Below are 24,635 nucleotides of genomic sequence, written 5' to 3'. Positions count from 1 at the left end.
GAGCATGAATGGGGGAGGGGCAGAGAGAGAGGGAGACACAGAATCGGAAACAGGCTCCAGGCTCTGAGCTGTCAGCCCAGAGCCCGACGCGGGGCTCGAACTCACGGACCGCGAGATCATGACCTGGCTGAAGTCGGACGCTTAACCGACTGCGCCACCCAGGCGCCCCTAATCTATGTATTTTAAAGGCAAAGACTAGGAGGGGCACCTGGCTGGCTCAGTCACTTAGGTGTCCAGCTCTTGATTTTGGCTCAGGTCATGATCAGATTCCTGAGTTCAAGCCCCAGGCTGGGCTCTCCACTGACAGTGCAGGGCCTGCTTGGGATTCTCTCTCCCTCTCTCTTTGTCCCTCCCTTGCTTGCACTTTCTCTCTCTATAGATATAGATATAGATACAGATATAGATATACATATAGATATAGACATAGACATAGATATAGACATAGATATAGACATAGATATAGATATATAGATAGATAAATAAACTTAAAAAAATTTTTTAAATAAAGATAAAAACTAGATCTAGCCTATCTTTGGGTGACAAGTAATACCAAGACAGTATTTTGTGTATATAATAGAGATCAGGTAGGAAGAAAACTTACCTAAGGGCCCTAGCATTATGAATTGGAGTAGTTCCTAAGGTGGTCAGTTCTTAACTATTAGCTTGGACAAGTCCCTTTTCATTCTCAGCCTCAGCTTTCTCCTTTGCAAAATAAGAATCCTAGCACTTGCGTGGAAAACCCAGCGATTAGAAGAGCCATCCCATTTAGGCATCTAGCAGAAAGTCTAGGACATCAAAGATATGCTGTAAAGTTAGTTCCTCTGATCCCTCCCGCCTCCTGAGCACACACCTGAGTGAGGAAGCTCAGCAGTCCTCACATCTGGATCCAACCACCCTCTCTCCTACCCAAGTGAAAATTCCCCAAATAAGAGTTTTTCTTAATAGGCAATGGATGATAGGCAAAATCCCTTCCAAGGCCATAAACAGTCAAAATGTCAGGACTTTTGGAAACTGCCGAGCTCTTGTTCTGGGCATACTGTTATATTAGCTTATCAGTTACCTTAGTGTCTCCTGGGTCAGCCAAGAGAGGGGACTGGAATGGTGGTGGGGGTGGTAGAATGGGTTGAGCTGGTACAGTGGGGCTGGAGAAAGGAGGGATGGAAGAGGTCACCACACCAGTCGGCTACGCCACCAAAGGGAGGTCTATGGTAATGAGAACAGTGACCTGGTTTCTCTGGGAATATATATGAAGTATGTGATTTTGGCCTCTGTGTGAACCTGTGAGTCCATGTTCATGTGTGCAGGTGAATCGCACAAGAGAAATCCATGCACTCATGCATTCATTCTTCTGTTCATATTCATCAAATTAAATGAGCTTTTTAAAATGCCCCAAGTTCTGACAGTGGGGGAGGGGGAAGATAAATAAGAGATCCCCCACCTATAAGAGTCTGACTACAATTTGTTTACACTCTGTTGGAGACAAAGGAGTAAATGCTTTGCAGGTCTTGTTCTATGAGAAGTTAGCGCCAAGCACTAGGAAACTTACCCAGGAAAAGAAAGAAGTTCTAAACTGGGAGTTTTTTCTCTGCAGGTTCTACAAATACATTTAGCTTCATATATTCCCCTTCTCAACCCCTCCCCACCCCAGGAATTCATTTGGAAATAGAAACAAACTTAGTGAGGCTTTCACCCACCCCCACCCCCCTCCCCTGCCTTTTGACATGTGCTGAAAAGCCAGTACTATGTACTGGCTCTTTCCTCTCTTTGCCTCCACCAATTTCCAGCAAGCAAAATAAAAAATGTCTTTGAGTTACAGCGTTTCCCCTTGTCAGTTGTGGTAGATTGTAGACTCTGAGGCACTGGCACAGGACCTAGCACACAGGAAAGCCTCAGAAAACGTAGTCCGAATGTTGTAAATTAGTGAAATGGTTTCATTTGTAGAAGAGAGATACCTCCTTCTCATTCTCGGTGCTATTGGGAGAGTAGCCTTACCGGGAGCCTGGCCTTGAGAAGCACTTCATACATGGTAGGTGGTATTGTTAATATCAATACTTAACAGTTTAGTGGATTATACGAAAACATTTAAAATATTTATTTTTGCTTTTACAGTAAAGAGAGAGAAAAAGAAAGAAAAACCATTCAGGCCATAATTAAAACCATGTGGGGCACTCCAAGGCTCTGTTTTCCAGACCTCTGCAAGAGCACTACATATTGTTTCCTCCTTTTAGCCAAATTCCAAGATCTAAGAGTTACCCCCAGGAGAGAGCATGCCTTTCCAGGCAGTGGCCATTATCTTGCAAACCTCTGTTATCTAAACAAATTGTCTCCTTGGCTCCACGTTTGGATTAGTAAATAACCACACCTGAGGACAGGGCAGTCAGGCCCTCTGCTATTTACAAAAGATTCCAGTCCCTTGGGTCACAGCCTAGTGCCTGAGGAACCCAAGCAACAGCATTTCCAAGGGCTGCCTCACTCAGGACTCACGACTTTGACTCCTTTGCCTCCCAGGCAATTGCTAACCACAGAATTCCCCACTGCCAGGTCTCCTGGCCAGTGTGCAAACCAGTGTGGTTCCCAGGTCTGATCCTAAACGAACAGCTCACATCTTCCTTTGCTGAGATTACACTGTAAAGGCAGAGTCTGAGTCATCTGCAAATGCCACCGTTGGATTTGTTATTAGTATGGGAAGTGGATTATTTATTAGCATTTGTGAGAAACATCTGGACTGCCACCTGAAACTGGAAGACTTGATTTTACCCCCTCACTCCAACTGTCACCAACAACGTTAGAAATGAGGTTGGACCCCAAAATCAAAGGCACATGCAAGGTTTTATTGGCATTAGAGCTTGAGCTGAAGGGACACACAACAATAACAAAATAGTTATGCTGGCCTCCTAGAACAGCAGGGATGTCCTACCTATGTAAAGAAACTTCCCTTTCAGGTTCCCATTCCCACACAATATGCCAATGAGGGAAAGAAAAAGAAAAAAACCTTGTCTTGATTGGTTGGAAGGGCCTCGTTCTGATTGGTCAATATCTGGGTCCTCTGTATGAAGTCCAGCTGGTGTATAGGGTCCCATTCTGGCCTCTTTCTGGTTCTGCTTTGTAAAAGAAGCGGTTTAAACAATAACAGCCATCAGACAGTGCCTTAGGTGCATAATGTTTTTCAGTTTGCGCTTGTTCCCGTGGTCCCTGTCTTACGCTACCCGGATTTTCATTTTGAAAAGCTGACTTCTGGGCCTGATGCTATGGTTCTCCCAGTTCAAAAGCATCACCCACACAGTAGATACACAAGAAACAGTTTCAATTAATGAAGAAAATGTCATTGGGGTCTTAACCTGAATGAAGACATTTACCTATCTAGGTAGAAGATCATGCTTTGCAAGATAGACTCTCAGGCTACCTGTTTAGAAAGAAAACCTGTAAAGAAATTATACCTAGCAGGTAGTAGGCACTTTTTTAAAGGTTTGATTCACAATGGTAGGGCCAGAGGGACCATATGTGTGTGTGTGTGTGTGTGTGTGTGTGTGTGTGTGTATGTATGTATATACATATATATGTATTCTTTATGTAATTGAAAATTTTTATATATAAAAAAGACAAAAGGAAATATGACAAAATGCTAACATATATTTTCATGTTGTGGAAATATATATTATGTCTGTTCTTTTCTATATTCTATATTTTTCAAAAAATTCTCAAAATTAAACAAAGAGGATGTTGCCTAGATTTGCTCATCTAGAGAATCTGGACTAAAGGGCATCGGAATTCTTTCATAAAGGCAGAAGTGGCTTCTGCTGATTCATTCATTCATTCATTCATTCATTCATTCATCTATCTGCTGGCTCTTTTTTAAAATATAGCCTGGGTCCTATATCCCTCACAACAACCTTACATGTCAGGTATTATAATAGTCATTTTACAAATGAAACCAATAAATGAGGTGCAGAAAAGTTAGCTAGCTCAAGATCACACAGCTGTATATACTGAACAGGGCTTCAAACCAAGCAACGCATCCCACAGCCCTCCTCTTTAACTACTATCATGATGAACTGGAACCACGGAAATTGCCATCATTGAATAGAGTACCTAGCATAGTCCTGTCTCCTGTCTTCTTCCTGGAATCAGAGCTGAGCTAGAGAATTTTTATGTTTTCTCAAAGGCAGTGTTTCTGAACATTTGTTTTTTTCATTATCATGTCCTTTAAGGAGCCTTTTTAGACTTTTTTTATTTCCTAATTTCCCCCTCCCTGTAAACTTTATTTTAATTAAGTTTTTTTAATGTTTTTGTTTTATTTTTGAGAGACAGAGCGCTAGTGGGGGAGGGGCAGAGAGAGAGGGAGACACAGAATGTGAAGCAGGCTCCAGGCTCTGAGCTGTCAGCACAGAGCCCCACGCGGGGCTTGAACTCACAAACTGTAAGATCCTGACCTAAGTGGAAGTCAGATGCTTAACTGACTGAGTCACCCAGGTGCCCCCTGTAAACTTTTAATACTACAGATATACTGTTTACCTATTTATGTACTGGGCAGGAACACAAACCGTTGTAGTATCTGGTTGTCTCATTCTCCAAGAACCAATTTTTACCTCCTTGGCAATAGTGTCCTCTGCTAAGAATACAGGTTCTAAGGAAGCCGATATCAAGAATTTCTCAAGGCCTTTTATATTGCCACTGTTTATCCACCTGTTACAAAAACATGAAATGAAACAAAAGCTCCTATCTGGGCTGAAATCACAGGAAATACAGCATTGGAAGAATTTCAGTTTTTTCTCCCCCACTTCTAAGGTGATGTGTTTGAGGGGTAGCTGCAGGTGTGTTCTGAGAGAATGGGGAATGTGGAACACCAAAGTAACTGCCTTGGAGCTGGGGATTCCAGTCGTCCTTATTACACAGAGTCACTTTTCAATTATGTCCGCTAATGAGGTCCAGCAATAGGATGGGTAATTAAAATCCACAAAGAATTCCCAAACCTCATTTAGAAAAATATTTCAAGCTCCTTCTTGAGCCTGTGAACATGTAAGAACCAGACTGGGATAACTGTTCATTTTCTTCTATTGTTTCCAGACTCAGATGGAATGGGAATAACAATCATGCCAGGTTCCTCTTTGTATTCATTTACTCAGGACCTTCTCTTTACCAAGCACTTTGCACGTCTCATTCACCGAGGTGTCTCGTTAAGCCCATAGGCTCTATATGTGGTGAGTATCAATCATCCTTTCTATTTAAAGAAATGAAAACCTACTTCCCCAAAGGGCTGGGAAATGGCAGAATCAGGGTTCAAGCTCAGGTGTTTCTAATTCCAAGTACATTCCTTTATGGTATCTTCAAAGCCTTATGAAAAAGTTAGACCTGGAAAATGTTCAATTCAATGGAATTCAGTGCATTTTGAATTGTTGATCAATTCAAATGTTAATAATTTGAGCTTTAAAGTTAGATTGACTGGATTTATTTTTTTCTAATCATGTGTCCATAAGCATTTCTAATATCTCTTGTGTTTCTCTCAACAGTCTAATCAGTAAAACCATTGTAAGGAGGATTAGATGATACAATGTTTTCAAGCACCTAGTACTACATCTGCATCAAAATATCCTGTTTCCTGCCCCATCCATTAGCCCTTATATCATTTATTTGGCTTTTGTCCTATGCTGCCCTGCATTGTTACCTCTCAGTTTACAGTATCTGTCTGGCCTTCTTAGCCAAATTGTAGGAACTCTGGGATCACGAGCAGTTCTCATGAAGGTGGTTCTCAAATTTTCAAATTGGTATTTTTTCAATGTATGAAACTGGATACACTACACATTGACACTCCGAAAATGACAGTTCTAAGCTAATTTTAGACTTCTACACATCACCCAATGAGCAAGAACTTGAACTCTCAAATGGTGGTGTCTCTTGCCAGGATGACGACCATTTTTGTTTATTCTCTTATATGCATAGTTTATTGCATTTGTCCTTCTAATTTTATAACAAGTGCAAAACAGTGACAAAAAAAGTGATAAATAAGATGGTGAGATGATAAAAGACATCACCTAAATGGCAGATCTATATCCTCAACTGAATGTTCATTGAACTTCAACCTATATCTGCATTCAACTTTGGAGGATAAGAATAAAATGCAAGGTTATCATGAAACATTGGGAATCTCTTCTCAGGCTCTGCCAAAATGGACAGAGTGGTGGTAGGAAACATGAAGAAATCTTTAGGTTATGAATTGTCAGTATGTGTAAAAATCATTGCTATGACTCAAATGTCCAGAGGAGTTCAAGGCTGAGAGAACTATTGCCGAGAGTAAAGCTCACACTGATCCCTGGGAACACAGGCCAAAGTTCAATTTCCTTTGACATAATTTTTTTAACAAAAAAATAATACAATAAAATCATCATCGTAAACTCATACTCAATCTCCTGCACAAGTGCATTTGCAAATCCTTTTTCACACAACGAAATGATTTTTTTTCTATTTACAAGATGCCGTTTTTAGAAACTCAGTTCTTCAAGAGCAAAAATATCTGTTTTGTGCACCGATGTGCTCCAAGCACACAGATCACTGCACAATCACTTAATAAATATCTACTGAATATAATTCAATTAAACTGAAGTTGAAAGAAGATATTACTTTATAAAATTACTTACTATATTCCATATTCTCTGTGTTTAATAATCATGTGAGCCTTGTGTAACCCAGGAGTTTAAGAAAATCTAAAATGGAGAATACACTTAGGATTTTCTTATTTTAGGTCTTTGGGTCCAGATACATACTGAGTTAGGTTCTGTCTCGCATTACATATGCAATATTGATCAAGTCATTAAACCTGAACCTGATTTAAAATAGATAAATAGTAACACATTTATGTACCAAACTATTGATTTATTTATATATCCATCTCATGGTTAGGACAGCTTATAAGAATACATAAAATGAACCAAAACATATTCATACACATAAGTACTAAGAAAATATAGGTTAGATGAGAAGCTATGATAAAGAAAAAAGCCTCAGTTTTTTCATTTGTAAGTTAAGAAATGACACCAGCCACACAGGTTGATGTGAGTATCGCATGTGATATTAACTTGTTAAGGTTAACACAATTTTTTTTTTTTGAGAGGAAGAGCACGAGCAGGGGAGGGGCAGAGAGAGAGGGGACACAGGATCAGAAGCAGGCTCTGCACTGAGAACAGTGAGTCCGATATGGGGCGCGAACTCATAAATCATGAGATCATAACCTGAGCCGAAGTCGGATGCTCAACCTACCTAGCCACCGAGGTGCCTCAAGGTTAACACATTTTAAACCTTTTAGCTGTTGCAGTCATAATCGTAATCTTAAAGGTGAGTAGCGTAACTTCATGTTTCTACTTACACACCACGCCATTGGTGGCATTAATCTCCCCTCTCCACTGTAATCTTCACAATGGTTGTAGATGCTCAGTGGGTTTTCAGTACTGAGGGTGACACTGTGTTGTAGATTATCTGCAAACACAGCTAGCAACAACACTTCCTATTCCCACACATCTGCTGGGTCTCTCATCTAGAAGCAGTCTGTTTTCCTTTCTCTTAAATCTGGGAGGGCCTTGTGACTTGCTTTGACCAAGAGAATGGAACAGAAATAACACTGCACCAAGTTTTGTGAAGCATTGAAGCTTGTATTCTCACTCTCTGGGAGTCCGGAGACACCATGTAAAGGAGTCCATGTACCCTACAGGAAAGAGAAGCCATATAGAAAGAAATCGGCCTGGCCATCCCTGGCCATTCCAGCCACCCTAGCTGGAGCTTCAGACATGTGAATGAAGCTAGCTGAAATCATCCAGCCCAGGCGAGCCATCCCAGCAAAAACCATATGGAGCAGAGATAAAGCTGCTGCCACCAAGTCCTGCCCAAATTGGAGAGTCATTAGCAAAAATATGGTTATTGTTATTTTAAGCCACTAATTTGGGGGATGTTCCCTAGTCTGCAATTGATCAACAGGGTGGTTTTCCCTGGGCAGAACTCTAGCCTCAGAAGGGGCTATCCAATAGAGACAGTTTTGTCTCAGTTTTTATCTCATGTCCTGAGCAACTTCCTCTTTATTTTGTCAGTTGCCACTCCACTACCTGTCCTATCTGCTATCCATGAGTTTTCTTTTTTTTTTTTAAGTTTGTATTTTTATTTTGAGAGACAGAGAGTACACAGGGGAGGGGCAAAGAGAGAGGGAGAGAGAGAATCCCAAGCAAGCTCTGCACTATCAGCGCAGAGCCCGATGAGGGGGTCGACCCCACCACTGTGAGATCATGACCTGAGCCAAAATCAAGAGTTGAATGCTTAACTGACTGAGCCACCCAGGCACCCCACTATTATCCATGGATTTTCAAGGAAGATCAGTGATGTTGTATAAAAGACCTTAATGCCCTCAGAGAAGACTACCAGATGTGCATATTAGGTAGGTGGAGATAACATGTAAAACTCTTTTGTTTGGCAATAGAGAAATGAAAAGACGGGCCCTTTATAGACCAAATACTAGAAATCGGATGTCACAGTGGCTTGCTTGCATTAGGCAAGAAGGAAGGAAAGAAGAAGGAAAATGACATTAGTCAGTCTCAGTAGCCCCCAATGAGATAATGGTATTGCACAGGAAATACAACCACACTTCCCTTATAAAATGATAAAGAAGATTAACACACACACAAACATGCCCTTTTTATTCCCAGTTTTAATGTATTGTACAATCAATATTTTAATGACAAGGAAAAGAATAAAATAAGCCACAATCAACTATCTCCATTTGCCAAGTTCCTTTCCAGTCATTTTCCATGCCCATTAACTGTAAGCCCTTATTTTTAGCTGGTTAATTATCCAACTTCTCTTGCACAGGCCCAAAGACCAATATGAACCCAAAGCAATGAGGGAGGCAAGAAACGGAAAAATAAAGGAACTGTGCTCTTTATCTCCATGGAGGCATGGAGTGAAGGTGTTAATGGTTAATTTATCTCTTCATTTATTCAGTCAATGAACATTATTGCAAGTATTTTAAGTACTTTCCATTTCTTAACATTCTTCAGCTGTGTAATTACTTGTTCGTTGGTCTTCTGCCCAATTAGACTGTAAGCTATACATGACCAGATCTGTTTTATCTAATTCGCTACTGTTTTTCCAGCATCTAATATAATGCTTAGCACTTCAGAGGCATTAAGTAAATATTTGTTGGATTAAAGCAGGGGAATTGCAAGTCTAGAGAACACATTTACCAAACTAGAGATGGAAAGGAAGAAGTAAGAAGAAATGGTGGTTGTTAAATTAAATAGTCTCTGAGAGTCTATATATTAAAATGAGAGCATGCTTGCCGTAATGTACTTTAAGATGAATGTGGTCTATTTGATTAATGCTGCTAGTTAGAATTTGGGTCTTCTGGAAAAAAAATAATGAAACCATCTCCGGAGACATTGTGTATTCAGTTCATTTAATATTTATATTGAACTTCTTAACTCAGCATCCTCAAGGAGACCAAAAATGATCATTGCAATGTGCAGAGTGATACTCTGGAGGATGGGGTAAGAGCACTCCCCACTCTCCCAGTCCCAGATAAATCAACATAGATTGAGTTAAATATAGGTACTCTCCTAAGGGGTGGAGTGAGTACTCCAGATATTCAGAAAAGAAATATCCTTTCTTTTTTTTTTTTAATTTTTTTAACATTTATTCATTTTTTTGAGAGAGGGGGAGACAGAGCGTGAGCAGGGGAGGGGGACACAGAATCTGAAGCAGGCTCTGGGCTCTGAGGTGTCAGCACGGAGCCCGACGCAGGGTTTGAACTCACGGAGGGTGACATCATGACCCGAGCTGAAGCCAGACGCTCAAACAACTGAGCCCCCCGGGCACCCCAAGAAATATCCTTTCTTATCTCTTTCTCCATAAGACTTCAGCCCAGGCTTAAAAAGGAGGTTTGCTCTTACAAGGAATAATAACCATATAAGTTAGGGTAGAGGTCAAAAAGGGACCCGCAAATTCAATGGCTTAAATAAGATACAATTTTATCTGCTCTCTCATAATAGTCTACAGGTAGGCAGACCAGGTGAGGAGACAGCTGTGCTCTAACAAAATAATTGAGACCTAGTTTCCTTCTATCCTGTTGATTCATCATCCTCTACTAAAGCAGTACTTTTCAAATGTTAATGTGCATTTAAATCACCCGAGGATCTTGCTAAATGCAGATTCAGTGGGCCTAGAATGGGGCCCAAGATTCTGTATTTCTAAAAATCATCCAGGTGAGGGGGGTACCCGGCTGGCTCAGTTGGAAGAGCATGTGACTCTTGATCTCAGGATCATGAGTTTGAACCCCATGTTGGGGGTTACTAAAATTAAAAAAAAAAAAAACTTAAAAAAATCATCATAAAGAAATAAAAAGGATCCAGGTGATGCTGATGGTGCTAGTCCAAGGACTACGCGTTGGGTAGCAGAGCCCTAGAGCACTGTCATTATGTGCGTGATCAAAGCCGGGTGGCTGGCACATCTTGTTTACAGTTCTCAGGAAGGAAAAAGAGAACAAGTCCAGGGCAAGAAGTTTCCTTTCAGCAAACAATGTGGAAATAATATACACACCTTCTGTTTACATTAAAAAGTTAAAGCCTGGGCGGCTAGCAAATGTTTTTAATCTCTAGCTGGCAGCCACATTACCAGCAACAAAGTGTGGAATAGAGGGGAAAGGCGCTATCAACATGGTGAAAAGAGAGACTGGATATTGGGGAACAGTTAGCAGCCTGCACCACAAAAACCAAGAAGGCAGGAGCTTCTGTTCAAGCAATAGGATGAAATGAAGCACCAAGAAGTAGGATGTATGAGCTAGGTGTTATTCTGACACCCGTGAAGACAGTTTTAGTGAAAAGCTGTTGGATCAGAAGCCAAGGGGCGGTGAAAGCCTTCCATGTTGTTTTTAACTCCTGGATCGTTTTGCCTGAACAACCTCTGTGACTTGTTCCTGGGGGTCCTGAAAATATGACAGGTAAGTGAGAACAACTCAGAGACTTTTAGAGACAGTGGGTGGATTCTGATACCTACCTGCGGTTTGAGAAAATAAATGTAAAAAAAAATCAAGAACATAACTAAGGAAGACATTAGGCCAAATGTTAAGATAATTCTAGCATAAATTAGGAACTTCTGGAATTATTTAACATGAACTTATATCTCTATGACTATCAGTTTACCCAGGACCTCTATTGAAATTTATGTGTTTCTGACAGCATCAGAAACATAATTCATTGTCCACCCTCTGGATAGACAAATTTTCTTAGAACCTTCAGCTGACTATTAATTTTAGGAATGTCCAGTAAAGAAAATTACATAACCTTTTCTGATATCCCCACCCCATTTCAACATTTAATTATCCTGTAGTTTTTAATATTTATTTATTTATTTAATTGAGGGGGAGGGAGAGAGGGAGAGGGGGGGAGAGTAAGCCGGGGAGGGGCAGAGAGAGAGAGAGTGAGAGGGAAATCCCAAGCAGGCTCCACACTATTACTGCAGAGCCCAACACGGGGCTCTAACCCACAAAACTGGGAAATCATGACCTGAGCCGAAACCAAGAGTTAGACACTTAACCGAGTGAGCCACCAGGCACCTCTAATTATCTTCTATTTTCACAAGATCCCTTTTGTATCTAATCTAGTTGAAGTAACTACTTTGGAACTCTTCTGAGATTGAAAGTGGCATTGTTAAAATTATGCCAGGACAATAGATGGGCTCAGGTCATGATCTCACGGTTCATGAGTTCAAGCCCCGCATCAGGCTCTTTGCTGACAGCTCAGAACCTGGAGCCTGCTTCGAATTCTGTGTCTCCCTCTCTCCCTCTGCCCCTCCCCCGCTTGTGCTCTATCTCTCCCTCAAAAATAAATAAACATTAAAAAAAAGAGAGAAAATGTTGTGAACTATGTAGACTTTTTTGTAGGAAATAAAAAAACAAAAAAACCCAGCTACTTGAGGATCACTTGCCCTGAAGTCATAGTATGCACATAGAACATTGTAGATATTTCTCTAGCAAAAAAAGAGAAAAACTCAGTGTGTTATATATTTCCATTTATGCTTTTCTTTTAAATGAAGGAAGCATACAACTGGTTGAGATATTCAGAAAAGAAATAAGATCCTTTCTTATCTTTTTTCACATGGCTCTGGCAGACATTAAAAAATAGATTGTAAACTCTGGTCCATTGTGACCATAAAGCTTATTGCATCATTTGGTAATTCCTATGTAGGATTCTGTTACCAGAAGAAGCAGGGAGAGTAAGAGTGATGGGCGGACAAAAATACAAATACTATCATACTGGACAAGTGATAAAAGCTGTTAGAGTGGTGTGGAATGTGTGTGGAACTTACCCCAGTGATATTGGCAGTCTGAGCAGGAACTGCCCTCCAAGATGAGAGTTTGGGTTGTGTCTGGAGAGGAATGTTATATGGAAGGTGTTAACTCAGAATCACATAGCCTAGAGAAGTATGAAAAAAAAAAAACATTATGCAGGAAAGGGAGCTAAGAAAAAAATCAAATGCAGCCTTAAGCCACAGAGACTCAAATGGAAGCATAAATATGGTAATGCATAAGATAAAGACAGTGAAGTGAGAAATGAGGGGCTGAGTGGTCAAGGTCAGGCATTTCTATATATGACTTTTTAAATATTGCACATCGGGTAGAGAATTTTTCTTTCAAATGTGGGTTCTGGTTTGTTTCACCATAGTGGAAAATACTCCTTAATTAAGTTGCAAGGTACCAAATAAGATGAATTTGTCATTTTTTAATGTCTAACTTATTTGTTACTCTTAGAAAATCTCATTTTTAAAATTTTTTATTATTTATTTATTTATTTGAGAGAGAGAGAGAGAGCATGTGAGCAAAAGCAGAGGAGGGGAAGAGAGACAGGGAGAGAGAGAATCCCGTGCTATCAGCATAGACCCTGATGTGGGGCTTGAACTCATGAACCGTGAGATCATGACCTGAGCCAAAATCAAGAGTCAGATGCTTGACCAACCTAGCCACTGAGGTGCCCCAGAAAATCTCATTTTTGACTTGATTCAGAGGTAGAAAATCTCAGAGAAGACAGCCTCCATCTCTTGGCAATCTGTTCCTGGTGGGTTTGGCCTCCTTCATTCTCTTGACCAAAAATTTAGTATACTCTGCAACGTCTTCCTTATTCTTCTTAGTACACTGTTTCTTTAGAGCAATATGCCAACACTTGTGTTGGGGGACACATGGGGTAACAAGACTGAATCTTGGGCACTTTGGTTCTAGGTTTCTTACCTTCTCTGTGTAGCGGCTTCCTCACAACATACTGGTGGACATCATCTTCTTTAGAGAGATTGAAAAGTTTGCAGATTCTGCTAGCTCTTTTGAGCCCCAGGTGATGAGACACAGTAGTATCAGTGAATCCAGGAATATCCTTCTCCCCTTTTTTACAATGACCAAGTTGAGAACATTGAGATGGGCATCCACAATGCAACCCTGAACAGATTTGCATTTTTTCCTCCAGTCCTCCTTGCTCTGTAGAAGTCAGCAGCAGGTGGACATAGCCAAGGGTCAAGACACCCTGCTTCATGGAGAAGCCTTGTTTTTCATTGCCACCACTGACTCAGACCACATAACCCTCCATTCTTCACCCAGAGTGTCAGCAGCAACTTCTGTGGTCATACATTTCTCATAAAAGGTAGGAAGTTTGTGTTCATCATCCACTTCAGTGACTTTCTGGCAGCCAGTAGCTGGGAAAGAGATGTTCATCTTCATCCTGAAGCAGCCCACTGCCTCCGAGACACCCTGAAAGAGAGCATGAATTTGTCATTTCAAGGAATTATAAACCATGTCTTGAGACAGGAGGTCACTTCTCTAGACTCCCTACTGCCTGAGCGAGAGGCATGAAACCAGCAAGGAAGCCACTAGGAGGCAACACTGGTGGTACTGTGGAGGAGAGCTGCACTTGAGTATTCACCCTTTCTGTGCTCTATCTAATGCCACCAGCACTATCAATAACCTTTAAATGTGCTGCTTCCCAGCAGAGTTGTGATGTGCGATAAAGCTTTGTTGGATGAATGGATGATTGGTGTTTTTATGTCTTTGTCCCCCCCACCCTTCAAATGTAAACACAGCCTGAAGGTCCAACCATCCCTCTCTTACCACTTCATAGCAACCAAGCCTAGAAGTTCAATCAGACCTAAAGACCTCCTTTCAGTATTTTCTACTAACAAACTTTTGTTTGTTCAACTTGTTGATGGCTATATTTCTCTTTGCATTCCCTTTCAGGACCAACAGGACTAATTTCTGGGATATAACATATAGTTAACCAGCTTGAATTACAGATACAGAGCCCAGCTACCAAGCATGGGTCAAGGGCTCACTGTGGCAGGGACTGAGTAGCTATACACCAAATCTATTTTTTCTCCTTCCTGGAAGCTTTTCCAGCCTTGTTTGTAATTAAATGTGATCCTCTTTTAGCTAATGGAGTGTGAGCAAAAGTGATAAGTGCTAATTGTAGACCTGTCCAATAACCTTCCATCCCTCCATAACATACCATCTTTGTTTTCTATTTCCCTGGCTGGGAGCCCACAGGTCAAAATAGCAGACCCACAAGATAAAAGAAGCCCTAAATCTTTACTTGGAGGAGAGACACTTGCCAGTCAGATACCTCTTTTGGACTTTATATGAATGAGAAATGAACATCTTTTGTATTATGTTACTGAGATGCTAGTATCTATCTGCTAAAGCAACTAGCATTACCCTAACTGAATCATATACACACAAAGAAAGAATCGTGGAAATTACAGCTCGAGAGCACTTTAGAAATCAAATCCAATGCTCAACATTCAGAAAGGTGAAATGATTCCCCAAGAGTAACAATCTGGTACCAGAACCTACGTGTTATATATTAGTCAGGATGAGCTGAAACTGCAGTAAACAAAAAGAGTAATGTATTGGCTCATTTTATTGAAAAATTCATGGGTAGGGCTGAATCCAGACGCTGAGACAATGTTATCCTGATTTGGCCTCTGAGTGAGCTCTGTTCCACGAGGTGGTCTCTGTTCCCACGAAGGCTCTCCACTTCTGGGAGAAAACTGTTTCCTGGCAGCTCCAAGATATAACCCCGACAGAGTGGAAGTTTTTCTTTGTCCACACTTTAAACAAAAATCTTGTAATAATTGCTTCTGATTGACCTGGCCTTGTCATATACCCATCTCTGAACTAAATGATGCAGCCATCACCCTATTGACTAGCTACGTGGCATCAGCCTCAATCATAAGATCTATAAAAGCCAGAGGTCAGGGTTCTTACCCAACTTTACTGGATGCACCCTCTATCTTTCACAAGAGCATTAACTATGCATTTATTGGGGCGCCTGGGGGGCTCAGTGGGTTAAGCATCCAACTTCAACTCAGGTCATGATCTCATGGTTCATGAGTTTGAATCCCACATTGGGCTCCATGCTAATGGTGCAGAGTCTTCTTGGGATTCTGTCTCTCTCCCTCTCTGCCCCTCCCCCACTTACTTGCACACATGTGCACATACAGTCTCTCTCTCTCTCTCTCTCTCTCTCAAAACTAAATAAATAAACTTAAAAAAAAACTATGCATTTATTCGTTGAACATTTACAATATGCTAGGCTCTGTGTAGACTGCTATAGTGGATAAAAAGAACAAGATACAGGTCCTTCACTCTACTCTCTATCCTGTGTGTCTGATAAAACATATACACAAATAATTACCTGGCCACCAACCAACAATAAAAAAAAAAACTGACTATCTGTCATAACAAGGATATACTTAGAGTTTATGATTATGATTTCCTGCTATAGGACCACATGTTTGTTTAAATCCACAGAGAGAAAGGGGCACCTGTATGGCTCAGTTGGTTAAGCATCCAACTTAGGTTCATGATTCGTGGGTCTGAACTTCCCGTCAGGCTCTGTGCTGAGAGCTCATAGCCTGGAGCTTGCTTTGGATTCTGTGTCTCCCTCTCTCTCTGCCCCTCCCCCACTCGCACTCTGTCTCTCTCTCTCTCTCTCTCTTTGAAAAAATAAAAATAAATCCACAGAGAATCAGTGCGGCTAAGAAGAGTAGACATGGTTAAACTAAGGGATTAAAGAAAGACAAATTGAAACATAGTTGGGTAGAGTATAATAAACCTGGTTTTTCCTTGCAATTCCAAATTCCAACTTTAACTACCAAAACAAAATGCCCAATTTACCAAAAGTAATTTAGACAAGGTAGAAGTATATTTCTAGGGGTGCCTGGGTGGCTCAGTTGGTAGTGTCCCACTCTTGATCTTGGCTCAGGTCATGATCTCACAGTATGAGTTCAAGCCCCACATCAGGCTCTGCACTGATGGCATGGAGCCTGCTTGGGATTCTATCTCTCCTTCTCTCTCTCCCTCTCCCTCTCCCTCTCCCTCTCCCTCTCCCTCTCCCTCTCCCTCTCCCCCCCCTCTCTCTCTCAGTCTCTCTTTCAAAAAATAAATAAGTTAAAAAAAAAGAAGTGTATTTCTCCCTCATAAAACATCCTAACTAAATAGGGGATAATAAAGGTAGCTTCTTAATGTTAAAGCCTGAAGTTCCTTCTGTCTCTGCCATTTAGGATGGTGTTGTTCTCTCCCCGTGGTTGAAGATGAACTGCTAATACATATCCTTAGTCAGCATCTGAGCAAAGAGAAAGAGGGCAAGATTCAGCAGAAAGACATGCTTTTTGTTTCTAAAGGTGCAACCCAGAGGTTGCAAACATCACTTCTGTTCATATCGCATTGACTACAGGAAGTTTGAGGAATATCTTTTGTAGCTGGGAGTTCTAGTAAACAGCAAAGAGAGTAGATTCCAAGGAACTATTAGCAACCATGCAACATAATAGAAATAATCACCTAATCTATCAATGAGTTATAAGGGAGAACCTATAAGCATTCTTTAGTCAAGTTGTATCATAGGAAACCAAGGTCCAGAGAGGTTGAGTGATTTGCCTAAGGTCACATAGCAAATTATAGAGGGAGCCAGGACACAAATTAGTATCACTCAACTTTGAATGGTAGACTGTTAATATCATCTTGTGCTGTCTTTCAAAGTGCTTTTTTACATAAAGTTGTGAAGAGGAAAGTAATAGTATAGACATCAATGAGAGTTTTTGTAAGAAATGTCAAAAGGCAAAATACTGATTTTTTTTTTCATTGCACAGTTGATAGAGCTTATATAGATTTTAAAGTATTTAGTTGTGTTATTTAATGCAAATTAATATGCTGTCGTAAAAATTTAAATACTATACAACTTGTTAAAAGTGAAAATCTTCCCCTTCCCAGGAGTAACCACTGTTAACAACTAGTACAGCTCTGCTTATAGAGATTTTCAAAGGTTCTTTTGTCTATTCCTAAAGTGAGAGTGTTCCCAACAATTTTTTTTTTTTTTTGTAGAACCAGGGAAACGGAATGGCAAGTAGATCAGCAGAACCATTCTCAGTCACTGAAACTGAGGTGGTTCTTTGGCTGGGAAACTTTGGGGGTCCCTGAGGCCAGGCAGCAGAGAATAAGTTCCAACACTGGCTATGAGGTGGGGCACATCTATACTTGTCATCTTGCCGACACCAGGACTGGCTACTCAGCACCAATTCTTTCCTCCACCTCCATAACATAGTTCTCCCTACCCAAGCTGGTATATTCCTAATGACACCACTTTATTTCCCCCAAGAAGACTGACTTCCACAGTCAAGTATACTGGGTGGAAAATATTAAGGTGGCGGTGTGGGGACAGGAAAAGCATGAGTTTTCTGTGTTATGTTCTAACGATTCAGAAGTGACAGCCCCAGGAGTTTCTCTGTATTCCCAGTTCATTCTGTGTCTCTACGAGATAGCATGTGCTGAAAGGCAGGCAGTCTTGCACCACCATTTACTATATGTGTGCCTTATAGCAAGTCATTTAGTTCTGAGCCTAAATTTCTTTTTTTTTTTTAATTTTTTAATGTTTATTTCTAGGAGAGAGACAGACAGACAGACAGAGAGAGCATGAGGGAGGAAGGAGCAGAGAGAGAGGGAGACACAGAATCCAAAGCAGGCTCCAGGCTCTGATCTATCAGCACAGAGCCTGATGCAGGGCCTGAATCCACAAACCACAAGATCACAACCTGAGCTGGAAGTTGGACACTTAACCAACTGAGATACCCAGGTGCCCCATGAGCCTAAATTTCTTTATGGTGACTAGGGACAATCTCACAGGGTTAAGAAAATTAGTGACATGTTGTGTATGAACAGTACTGCCTTATAAGCCTTTGTGGAAAAGAAGCTTCAAGACTCTGCTGTCAATGGGCTAGACTACCTTTCTCTTGATTCGAGTAATTCCTAGTATCAAAAAGAGTAAACAAACTCATATACCATTGACATTAGTGTCAACAGACACATAATTGTGATTTATAAAAAGATTTTGAGAAATGAGGACACAACAACAAAAATTATTAGACCAAAACCTAACATTCTCAATTCTTTAGGGACTTAGCAGGCGTCAGATTATAGACTTGAATTGCCCTGGGTATTTTTAGCATTAATAATAGGAGTCTTTTTAATGAATAGACAATAATTCTATAATATTATTCCTGATCTCAGAGAGCCTAGTCCTTTTTGTTGTTGTTTTTATTATGACTTCTACTTCTATTATTTTTACTTTTAGTTCTGAAGTTTTATGAAGATTTTCTGGACAAAAAGAGAAATGAGATCAAGGAAGCCTATAGGACTAACAGTCAGCAGGTACCATTAGTTCAGCCTAAAGGTGGTGGTTGAAGGCTGGCCTCTTTTCTGATTAATCAGCACCTATACCAGTGCTAATAGTGAGTTTTGTATTAAAAAAGCAAATGTCAGGGGCGCCTGGGTGGCTCAGTGGGTTAAGCGCTGACTTTGACTCAGGTCATGATCTCGCACTCCGTGAGTTCAAGCCCTGCGTTGGGCTCTGGGCTGACAGCTCAGAGCCTGGGGCCTGTTTCAGATTCTGTGTCTCCCTCTCTCTGACCCTCCCCTGTTCATGCTCTGTCTCTCTCTGTCTCAAAAATAAATAAACGTTTAAAAAAATGTTTTATAAAAAAAAAAAGCAAATGTCAGTTTGAAAGCCAGTTCATTCTGGAGGAGAGTAGTTTAAGTAAACTTAAAACATCTTCATTTTATTTTGGTATAGAGTTTTAAATCAAATGCAGATATGTTTTTCAACTCCCCAAACAAATGTCATTTACAAGTTAACTAAACTGCATAGAATTGTCCTTGAGTCTTGGTGCTCTGTTGTTAATAGTTTGGGGTCGCTTATAAAAGAAACAAATGAATCACCCTCCTCCACTGCTCCTCTCCCTGCAAAGAAACCCAACAAACAAAACCAGTGGGTGTCATTAATGTACTAACCCTTGTTCCTTACAGACACAGGGGACATATTTGTCTTCCAAAGAATACAAACATTTAATCCTTTTCATTCCCTCAGAGATATTCCTCAATCTACATTTTCTGTTTAAATTTGAAAAACTCTAAACAGAGATATGTATATATTGATTGATAAGTATTTGAAAAGAGTGATTTGTGAATCATTATTAGGGTTATTGTTATTGTTGTTTTTGAAACATTTTAAGCCAGTGACTAATAAAACTAAGATTTCTTAGCTTTTTGAGAGAGAGAGACACACACGGAGCATGAGCAGGGAAGGGGCAGAGATAGAGAGGGAGACACAGAATCCGAAGCAGGCTCCAGGCTCCAAGCTGTCAGCCCAGAGCCTGACACAGGGCTAGAACCCATGAACCGTGAGGTCATGACCTAGACGGAAGTCAGATGTTTAACCAACTGAGCCACCCAAGCACCCCAGATTTCCCAGCTTTTTCAAGCAGACATTAGAAATTCTTCCCATTTCTTAGCCTCCAATAATTTATCCTCTATTCATAGGACACTAAGAAAAGACAGCATGAGGAATCAGTTAATTTAGAAACTCCTTCTCTGTCATTTATACATATAGAAACCAGATATATAGACATGTAGAAACCAAATTATGGGGAAAACAAGATCAGAGAACTCCATTATATTTCTATAATGACTAAATCTAAACAATAAATTATTTAAGTCACTAAATCTTCCAAGTCTAAGCATAGCTTACATAAATGAAGAATAAAGGTTAAGCTTATTTGATTCTATTTTTAAAGTTTATTTTTACTTATTTTGAGAGAGAGAGAGCAAGCATGCATGGGGGAGGGGCAGCAAAGTGGAGAGACAGAATCCCAAACAGGCTCCTCACTGTCAGTGGAGAGCCCAACTTGGGGCTCGATCTCACAAACCATGAGGTTATGACCTAAGCCAAAATCAAGAATTGGACGCCCAACCTTGGCACCCCAAGGTCAAGCTTATTTTAAACTATGAGTTATTCTCTTATTGATACTTTTCTACAATACACCGAAATCTTCACTTGTTATGTTTTAGATGTGAGATTGTGGATGATCAATTGCTTTGTTTTTACTTCAAACATTTTTTTGACTAATGTATACTACTAAAATTGGAATTTTTAAATTAGAAAAACAAAATATTATAAAGTCACTTCTATCATTACAATGCCAAAATGTGTACTAAAATGTTGATCCCACTGCTTTGCCAAGCTCCAAAGAAATCTGAAATGTAAGAATGGATTTGTTCATTTTGCCATTGTCCTCTACTGTTCAATTCAATTAATCTTAGAATTTTTTGATGAAATCTATCTGTGTTGGCAAGATATCATAATTCTGAAGTCAGCCTACTTTCACAAAATTGAATATTCCTCTTATGCAGTAAGTCTCAGGAAGGTAACAAGAGCCAAATTATTCAACCTAGAAAGAGCCTGAATCAACTCTAGTGGAAGCTAAAATTCATAATTTGATTTAATTTTGTGTTATACTCATTTTATGAACTTTATTTTATTTTTATTTTAGAGAGAGAGAGTGAGAGAGCAGGGGAGGGGCAGAGGGAGAGAGAGGGGGGGGGAGGGAGGGAGAGAGAGAGGATCTCAAGCAGGCTCTATGCTCAGTGCAGAGCTCAACATGGGGCTTGATCCCAGGACCCTGGGATCATGACCTGAGACGAAATCAAGACAGACATTCAACCGACTGAGCTACCCAGGCACCCCATCATTTTATGAACTTTTAGTTAAAGAATTGGGCACCCGATTCTGACCAGGAAATGAAGCAAGGACTTAGGCACATTTTCTTTAAACAAGGAAGGTTCATATTTCTGATAGTGATATAACCATTAGGACAATCTGTTTCTTTTGATATTTAACAACCAGATAATTTCTAAAAAAGATTGACTAATGACTAACATCAGTCAGAGGAACTCTACTAGTTAATTAAAATCCCCAAAAGGCAATATCACAGCAATCTTCTTCAGTACAATTTATGAAATCAGTCAATAAGACTGAAATCAAAATTTGCCCTCATGATAGAGATGACTGGTTTATTGTGAACTCTGAATATCAGCAGTTAAGTACAGCAAAATTAGACAAGAAATAGTTAAAACATGATAGCTTTTGGGGATTTAATTAATTTCCACCATTAAAATGATTATTTCAAACTTATATTTCAATGCTTATGTCTCAACCTGTTAAGGGAAAAGCCTCTATTGACTGTCTCAACAAATGCAAAATTTTTATGACTTTTTCCCTAAGAATTGAGGCTAGAAGTTATTAGAAACTTATTAGCAGGAAAAATAACAGGGGTAACTGCAATAAAAATCATTTTTTGTGTGTGTTTTGTATATTTTCCTGGATACTAATACCACCTATGTAAAGCAGAATAGCCTAATGTTGAAGAATATAGATCTGTGTCAGAATCCTGGAATCAAATCTTGGCTCTGCCAATTATTAGTGATAAAACCTTTAACAAGTTAATATAACCCATCTGAGACTCCGTTTCTTCATCTGTAAAATGGGAATATCTCATTGGCATGTTATAATGATTATATAAAATGCAAAACTACAGTTTCTTATTCAAAACCCTAAGGCCAAGTGTGTTTCAAAATTTAGAGAGCATGTCTACAAAAGGAAATATAGTTTATATACTGTATATTATGCAATACCTCCAACAGAGGTTGGGATAGCAGTCCAAAATCAAATACATTTTGTTAGTCAGCTATTGCCTCAGTATTTCCACATTAACAAAACACTCCCAAACTCAAAGGCTTACAAAAGCAATTGTATGTTTTTCTTACTTATAGATCTGTGGGTCAGAAGGGATGACTGCTTCAGGCTGCCCGGTCATCTGGGCTCAGCCAGGATTGGCTGTGTCTTTTCCAGATTGCAGTTTGGAGAGGCTATTCTCTCACTACTCTCACTCTTTCTTCTCACTCTTCTTGGATCAGCAATTTCCTGGGGCAGGCTTCCTCATGTCAAATCATAGGAACAAGGGACACAGGGACAAGCCAAACTCAAATCCCACAAGTGACTTAGAGCCCTTGCCCTGCTCTCATCACCTCCAGTCATGTTCCCAAAGCAAGTCATATGGCTAAGTCCGAAGTTAGGGTAATATTTTTTAGGAGGAAGCAAGTGAATTATTTCTGTAAAGTACTCAAATCTATTATACATGCTGCCTTGTCTTCAGTAAAACATATAAATATATTCACATTAAGTGGGATAAACACATATTATAAATAACCTCATGATAGTTTGGTTTTCAGAACTTTTTGGATTTCACATTCATAGTTAAGACATTGTGGATCAGTAATGTGCTTAGTATAGGGCCTGATACTGGTCTTTTTCTGGGCTTTGTGATACCTGGAAACTTAACTATTGGAAGCTTTTCTCCATGTTATGCCAAACAGAATGCATCTGTATTCCCTGTTGAGTAGATGAATGAAATTGCATTGCAACTGGTTAAATGACCGCATCTAGATTCTACTGATGCCTACACATTTATTCATTTTATTAATGTTTATTTATTTTGAGAGAGAGAGTGAGAGAGATCACAATAGGGGAGCAGCAGAAAGAGAGGGAGAGAGAGAATACCAAGCAAGCTCCTGGCTGTCACTGCAGAACCTGACGTAGGCCTGGATCTCACTAACCTTGAGATCATGACCCGAGATAAAATCAAGAATCCGATGCTTAACCAACTGAGCCACTCAGGTGCCCCTTTTAAACATTTTTAAACTAATATTTATTTATTTTGAGACAGAGAGAGAGAAAGAAAGGGAGAACTTGGTGTTTTGTTTTCTTTTTTTAAAGTTTAGTTATTTTGAGAGAGAGAGAGAGAGAGAGACAGTAAAAGAGAGAGCATGCAAGCGCAAGAGAGGCAGAGAGAGACAAAGAGTGAGAGAATCTGCACTGTCAGTGCAGAGTCTGATGCGGGCTCAAACTCAAACTGTGAGATCATGACCTGAGCTGAAATCAAGGGTCGGATACTTAACTCAGTGAGTCGCCCAGGTGCCCCTCTTTTACTTTTTTTTTTTTGAGTTTTATTTATTTAAGTGATCTCTACACCCAACATGGGGCTCAAACTCACGACCCTGAGATCAAGAGTCAGATGCTCTACTGACTGACCTAGCCAGGCACCCTAATTGTAATTAATTCACTTTACAGTTTGCTTTTTTGAATGTGAAAGCCAATAATATTTCTTTAAGTCTGAAATACACAACTGTAAATACAACATAGTGCTTAAACTTCACATTTATAGCTAATTTAATCCTCTTAATGACTGTGAGTTAGGCACTTTTATGATCCTCAGTTTGCTATCCTCAGATAAAGAAACAAGCATAGACCCTCTAAAACTTTAATCAAATTCACATACCTAGGAAGGTGCAGAATTGAGGCTCAAATCCAGATGGCTCTCACTCTCTTCTCCTTTCTATTAACCTTGGGCTAAACATTTTTGTAAACACAGAGAAGCTCAGTTTCTCAACAACCCACTCTGGATTTAAAAAGTCCCTGTTTGCACATGAATATAGGACTTCTCCAGCTATCTTTCAAAATTTGGAAAACCTAGTCACTACTTTACTATCTGTCAATGCCATTTATCTGTGAGCTCCAGAAAATCTGGAAAACCATGTGATGTATCATTTTCCAAGTATCTGGCATAATGCCTGGCATATAATAGGCACCAAGTAAATATTTGTTGAACAAAAGGAATGAGTACGTTACACATAAGTAACTAATGTTTCCTAAACATGAGCCTTCAAGATAGTGGTTTTTGAAATTTCAAACCAGTCATGTAGTGTTTCCTCTCTTGTCCATTTACTTTGCGATTTCTACTCCTGAGACTAGGTGCTGCAGTAAGGATGGCCTCCTTGGTGCTCACGGCAGGCCAAAGCTACTGCTAGCACCTGATCCCTAATGTTCTCCACAGCGCCTGGCTGTATCATATTTCATCTACTTCTTTTGTGGCCCCCACAGGACCTAACAGAAGCTCCAGACCCATAGGAGGCACATAAGAAAAACACTTGTTCATTTGGATTATAACATCCCTGAAGCCGGTTTACCTATGCAAGCCAATTGTGAAAAGGCTTAAGGAGTTAAGCCCCAGGGACATTCCTGCCATTCAGTTAGTACATTTCATCCACTCCTACTCTGTTATCTCTCTGCTTAAAGAACATCTGAACAATTTCAGGTTTGTTAATTAAACTTCACATTCTCCGTTTATTAACTAATGCATCCTATCATGTTTTTAACCAGAGTGAGACAGTTACTTAGACTTCA

At 40.0% G+C, this 24,635-nt stretch overlaps 1 pseudogene; it reads right to left on the bottom strand.

Annotated features, from left to right (window-relative positions):
• Nucleotides 1-12,978: 12,978 nt before the first annotated feature.
• LOC123600000 lies at nt 12,979-14,479 on the bottom strand (annotated as a pseudogene).
• Nucleotides 14,480-24,635: the final 10,156 nt, after the last annotated feature.

Source organism: Leopardus geoffroyi, chromosome C1, assembly GCF_018350155.1.
Source record: "Leopardus geoffroyi isolate Oge1 chromosome C1, O.geoffroyi_Oge1_pat1.0, whole genome shotgun sequence".
Classification (NCBI taxonomy): Eukaryota; Metazoa; Chordata; class Mammalia; order Carnivora; family Felidae; genus Leopardus; species Leopardus geoffroyi.
The sequence above is the reverse complement of the archived record's forward strand: the minus strand, read 5'-3'. Positions and strand labels throughout refer to the sequence as shown.